A 6,652-nucleotide genomic window follows, 5' to 3' on the forward strand; every position below is an offset into this window, starting at 1 on the left:
TATATCATAGTTCCTCTTCCAATCATGGAATCTCATCCTCTCCTTCACAGTTGCCATTTCTCCACTCTATCCTAAATCTAAATAACACCCCTTAAGGATCTATAGTTCAGTTAATTAATTCTTTTCACTGTGCAATCGCATTCACATGGTCTCTCTGTTCCTTCTGCTATTAAATCCCTCACTTTCGCTGGCACACAGCGCATGCGCTCAGTTCATATGCTTTGCCTGCTTATCTCAGTGTCTGAAGAAGGGCGGCTGATGCTGCTGTGTGCTGTTTCTCCTGCTTCTCAGTCTGAAGTTTCGATAGCTTGCTCATCTCTGATTTTGCCCATATTCCTTGTCCTCAGAAATCAAGCAGTGGGGGCTCTTTGAAGCCCAAGCTGAGAGTGCGCTCCCCCAGGAGGACATATGATTGCTTTTCTCAAGTACTGAAAGAAACTAGGATAATAGGACTTCCTTATACAATTCAGGTTAAAGATTTTCAGATAAGCAAGACTGAAAATCCATTCGTGCTTATAAATTCTCGGTGGGGAAAAATTGTCCTCTAGGCATCAGTGTCTCAGAGAACAACAGACAGGCCTACCCAGAGCTCCCCCTCTCCAGGGCCCACTTTCACATGGCAATGGCATCACCTACTAGACCACTAGACACCCCAGTCTTCGTGATGCAGAGCCCCCTACAGCACTCCTGCTACCACGATTCCTTCTGCACACTCCTCCTAGGCTCTTCCACAGCAGAGAATATCTGAATATGTTAGAAATCTCCTGTGTTCTGCAAGGCCATGGAATTCACAGGCCTCTTTCTTCCTGTGTTAGTAAAGTTCCCAAGGACAACGCTGGCTTGAGCATTCTGCTTTTCCTTCTAGGTTCTCAATTTCATGGACTTTCTTTTACATTCGGAGCTTTCATCATCTTTACTTTCCCCGGCTATCAATCGAAGGTTGGCTCAGCCAAGGTGTCTTTTATTCTGCAAGGCATAAATTTAAACTGTAATTGAAGTTTTTAAAATTTGTATTTTAAAAAATTTTAGTAAAAAATAGAAGAACAAAATCAGACCTCACATTTTCAGTTTTGTAAAGCTACATTTGATTCATTTTATTATTTTCATGGAAAGAAAAGCAATGTATCTCCAGGATGGGTGTGTTCTTTGTTTTAATATTTTCACCAAAATTTTACAAATGTTCATTCGGTGAACAAGATTTAAGCTCTATTACAGGCCCAGCTCTAGGTCTTCCTGTTCCAATATGTTACTGCCTTATATTTAATCTTCAAATGTATGGATGTAAAGGCTACTCTACATATTACATGGGCAAGCCAGATCTGCATGGCTTGAGGGGGAAAGGGATGGTCCTGGCTGAGGCTCGGAAGCGCATCACGTTAAGTCTCCCCATTCTCATGGAAATGCACCGCTTGGCTATTGTGATATTAAAGTTCCTGAAGCAGAAGAATCATGCAAAGTTCAAAGTAACTCAGACAGGGATTTGTGTTAGTGCTGGCCTACTTTGTTCTCCAAAGTTTTGGGCATGAAGGTCTCAAAGACTAGAACCAAGAAGAGGCCTTTGGCTCAAGAAAGCTGTGACTTCCCTCCCCTTGGTCACTTGTAAGCTCTGTAAACCCAGACAAGACAGTGTAAGGCCTGTGCTCTCTTATCTTAAAAGAACTGTAACTTTTACTGAGCTCCTCCACCACATCTCTCATGATGAGGCTCAAATGAGTAGAACGTTTCATCCTAAAGATAGCTGACTATGGACCCAAGACAAGACCATAAGTCCAGAAATCCACCAGAGCCTAGTTCCAATCTTTCCTCAATCTCTGTGGATAGAGCTAGATGACATCTTGGTAAGGCACAACAGGGGCCGGTGAGATAGTTCTGCAGTCTAAGCACCTGCCTGGCAAGTGCAGGGACCTGGGTTGGATCCCTGGCACCACATGCCACACCAGTCCTGCCCCAGGTGCACCAAGCCGGCCACCAAAACCGGGCATGATGGCACATGCCTCTAATCCCAGTGCCAAGGAGACTTAAAACAAGAGGATCAGTACAAGTCCAAACTGTGTAGCAAGTCTCTGTACCAAATGTATATATGCACAACAGAAATATTTAGCATCATGAACCTCTTCATTGCTAGTATTTTGAACTTGGAGTCATAAACTATAATAGTTCCATCAGCTAGTGACATTTGAGAGTCAGATAAATTGGCTATTTTCCTAGAGCAGAGGTAAAAAATATCTCTTGCAAGAAAAATATATTTCACAAGACATGAAAAATATGTCTTACAAGACTGTGGCCTACTGACATCACTTGAGACAACACATAGCAACAATCTTCTTCACCTCAAAGGGACTACGGAGAGCTGATAGGGCACTACATGACACTCCCCAGAGTCAGATGCTAAACCAACAACATCAGCGACAAGATTGGAAGCTGGACCTATGAAAGCAGAGTACAAGCGAAATGAAAACCACACTATGTCCTTCTGGTTTCCAAGCCACGCAGAAGGCAGCAACCTTGTGCCCACGGCTCTAGCGCACACAGTGAGGTGGAGGCTTGGCGTAATCGGGTGTAGGAAATGCACACTGACTTAGACTTCAGAGAACTGGATTTGGGCTCAGAAGTTATTCTGCGCTTATCTATGATCTTTGGAGGATCAGAGAAGCAACATGCTTAGACTTCAGAGCAGCTAACAGGCTTCATTTCAGTACTCTTACGTATCCATCTGCTAGAATAAGGTCTCACATGGGTTCACTAAATAAATAACGAAGCAATTCTTTTGCTGTTAGCCTTCCTTCTTTGAAGTAATCATTATAATGCTTCCCTCCTGGCATTACTGGGTGTGCAGGGAAAGCTTCACCTAGGACGTGGTGGGCACGTGACACACAGTACTTTTTTCCTACATTGCTGATAATTAGTTCATACCTGCGTCGCAGATAGATTTAATGACTTTCCTACAAGGCCCACCATAGAGTTGAACTGTATATTCACAAAAAGGTCTTCCTCCAACTCTAAAAGAGTGTGGGTCTTCAGTTGTCTTCTCTTTCTTCATGGTGAATAATTAGTGATTAAAAAGAGAAAAGGGCCAGGTGGGTGGCACACACCTCACCTTCCAGCACTCAAAGAGGCTGAGGAAGAAGAATCATAAGTTAGAGGCTAGAAAGGGAGTCAGTGACATAAGAAAGATGCTGACTCAAAATAAAAAATAGGACTCACAATCGTGGCCTTCTGTCCCACAATCCACCGCGCTCTTCCTCTCCAACTTGGCCCCAGCAGAATGGCTCCCACAAAGAAGGGTGGCAAGAAGAAAAGGGGCCGTTCTGCCATCAACGAGGTGGTGACTCGAGAACACACAATCAACGTTCACAAGCGCTTCCACAAAATGGGCTTCAAAAAGTACACCCCTGAGGCCCTTGAGCAGATCCAGAAGTTTGCCATGAAGGAGAGGGGGACTCCAGATATGCGCATCAACACCAGGCTCAACAAAGCTGTCTGGGCCAAAGGAACAAGGAATGTTCCATATCATATCCAGGTATGGTTGTCCAGGAAACAATGAGGATGAAGATTCACCAAACAAGATTGTATTCCTTGGTAACCTACGTCCCTGTTACCACATTCAAAAACCTCCAGTGAATGTGGACGTGAACTAACTTGGAAATAAAATTACAGAACTGCCAAAAAATAAACAATAAAAAGGGGCTGGGGATGCAGCTCAATACTGCAGGAAAGAGGGGTGGCAGCCTTGCCCCTCACACTGGCCCATCTCTGCTTCCTGTTGTCAATGGTGCTGGGAAGTTGTGCTCTCTGCCAGAAAGCACACAGGTTGGTGGCCCACTTCTGTCACCCTCGGGCCAGATTCACGGTGAGTGAGTAATTTCTCCCTGACAAAATGTGTGTGCCAGGGCACATCTGCACCAGAGCTGATAACGCCTCCTAGAAACCCATCATCTGGTCATTCATTGGGCACTTCAAATCCGGGACCTAATTCTTGAGCTGACACGTGAGGGGCGCAGACCTTCCTGATGTGGAAGTTTTCTGGAGTTGAAAGTAAACCTTAGCTTTTCATGGCTCCAACATGAGTTCTCCTTTGGTTGTGCTTTGTCTGAAAGATGTATTCAAACTAGCTGGAAAGCAGTCTGAATTAGAAATTTTCAAGGCAGGTATCTATGCAAACACCCACTCTCTCTGTGTGTGTGTGTGTGTGTGTGTGTGTGCGCGCGCACACGCACGCACCATATGTAAGATACCTACTTTACACCCACCATGTAGTATGTTATAGAATGACCCTGAGGATTGACTGAGGATTAAATGTATTATCTTCTTCAAAGTGAAAGATTAGGAAGCTAAGTATGTAAACTCGAGTCTATCTGAATTAAGCTCTTGTGTCATTTCTACTTAACCTTGAAGATTTATAAGGTTCTTACCTTGAAAGGGGAGAGGAATTGCTATTTTAAGAGGCACAGAGAGTGTTATAACAATAGGGTTGAAAGTCCCCTTAAAGCACATATATTCCTTCCCTTCCCAGACATCAAGTGGATTCTGTTCGAGGCTGCACACCGGCTGGGCATGAGGGACTATGACGTGAGATGATGACTCAGTCCCTCGTGACTTCATGTTGCCAGCTGCTGGCAGCCACAAGCGCTGGGATAGAGATGGCCCGGGATGTTTAGCATTATGGAGAAGGACCTCCGCCTTAGCAGAGGCCCAGAGATGATGGGGATCGGGACAGTATTATGGAAGAAGCATTCTTTCAGCAGTCAGCCTAATGCCTTCTAAGATTCCCAGGTCAAATCCAAAATGCATTTCGAGGTTCCTGAGGCAGCACAGCAGAGCAAATGACTCATACAGCGAGAGGCATGGTGAGTACCCAGCTAGCAACCAGGATTTCTAACCCCTGAGACCTGGCTAAGCTTGGCAAGAACCTGATTGTTATGCTTTGGAGAAATTTGAAGCTCTGCGCAAGGACCAGATAAGTGACTAGGCATCATCTAACAGTCACTTTGAGTTCAGAGGGGAAGACAAGAAGTAAAAGATGGAAGCATGGAGCTGAGTGTGCAGCTCCACGGTGAACAGAGCAAGGCCCTCGGTTCAGTCAATCCCAGCCCCTAACAGAAAATAGCATCAGGAAAAACTACCTTGCCATATTGGAGCCAGTAGGGAAAATGTAATTAGTTATCCTGACAGTATCTTTATTTTTGAAAAACCTTGATTGTTTCATGACAAATTTTATATTAATTTTAGTTTTCTGACTATTGCATTCAGTATCCATTTGATTGCTGAGATCTTTCATATTCCTGTAAGTTTTGCTCTCAAGGCCAGAACTCTGCCCACTGCACCCTGACCTTCCTCCTGTTTGGGTCTTCATTGCATTCTGACTGCAAGACGTAGACTACCGGACCTCCAAGCTGGGCTTGCATCCTACTAGCAGTGAGACCTTTGCCAATGGCCCTGGCTCAAAGTATCTCAGTCTCCCCCTCCATGGAATGGAGAGGAGAGCAGCACCACACTGAGGAGTTGTGAGGCTTAGCTGAACTCACCATGGACCATGGGAGAAGAGGGCCAACGACACCGAAAGCATCAGGCTATTGGGAAGGCACGCGAGGAAGCGCTCATGCTCAGCATCCTGAGACTCAGAGCGGCTCTGTGGGCCACACTCTCCCCCATACCAATCACCTTGATGAATCCAGGTCAAGAAGCAGTTTTGCTGAAAATGTAGGAGTAATACAAAAAGAAAACACCATGCTCTGTGCCAGAAACAACTCAAGTCTCATAATAGCATGTCTGATCCTTGTGGCCACCTTCTGCCAGTTCTTCAATATAACATCACTCTCTTCCTCACATCCCGTGTTCTACCCTTCCCTCTCCCCTGGGTGGCCTCAAATTAGTGTTGAGTCACCCAAATCATCTTCATATCATGCAGAAAGCTTTTAACTTCTCTGAGCCTTTCTACCAAACACGGCTCCAGGCCTGCAGTACATAGCCACACTCACTGAGGTTCACAAGAGGAATGGATTTCCATAGCCCAAGGTGGGAAGAACTACAGTGGTAAATCCCACAAGAGCAGGAAGCTGATGCTCCTCAGTGTCTTGGCGGAGTTTCTCTCTGGGACACTCAGACAATCCTTAGGGACACTTAGAGTTCATAAATGCATTGTGACTTTGAAATGTTAGGACTTCACATTGAACATGGGTTAGGGCATATGAGAAAGTGGAACAGTTGTAAGCATGTGGAGATACCGAAGCAGCACCTCCCACTCACCCGGGATAGTCCTCTGCATTACCCACCTGTGTGTGGCGGTGTGTCTTCTCTTGTCACTTCAGCATCTGCCCTGACAGAAGCAGGGATCACAGAGATGCTACTGAAGATGCTAGTGAAGGGAAACCAGTCCCCAGTGGGGTCATGGTAGGCTATGTTCTTGCTTCAAAGCATAGGTACCCATAGGTCAAGGGCGTCTCCATCTTGGTCACTACTGTAGATCAAGCATACTTCAGAGGCCTTGACTGGGTTGCTTTTGAAGTAGTTGAAAGATGGGAGGAGTCTGAAGACAGGATCTGTGGTGGATTAACTAATGGTCAGCTTGTAGCACCCATCTGAACTGAATCAGCAGGGTGCTGGGTGCGGGGGGCCCACTTGGGCATTGTTGCCAACAGCGTAGAAAGAGAAC

At 45.5% G+C, this 6,652-nt stretch overlaps 1 pseudogene; it reads left to right on the forward strand.

Annotated features, from left to right (window-relative positions):
• The first annotated feature begins 3,256 nt into the window (after window positions 1-3,256).
• On the forward strand, window positions 3,257-3,621 carry LOC101576681 (annotated as a pseudogene).
• The last annotated feature ends 3,031 nt before the right edge of the window (window positions 3,622-6,652 follow it).

The sequence above is a fragment of the Octodon degus genome, unplaced genomic scaffold (genome assembly GCF_000260255.1).
Source record: "Octodon degus isolate 3935 unplaced genomic scaffold, OctDeg1.0 scaffold00006, whole genome shotgun sequence".
In the NCBI taxonomy this organism is placed as follows: Eukaryota; Metazoa; Chordata; class Mammalia; order Rodentia; family Octodontidae; genus Octodon; species Octodon degus.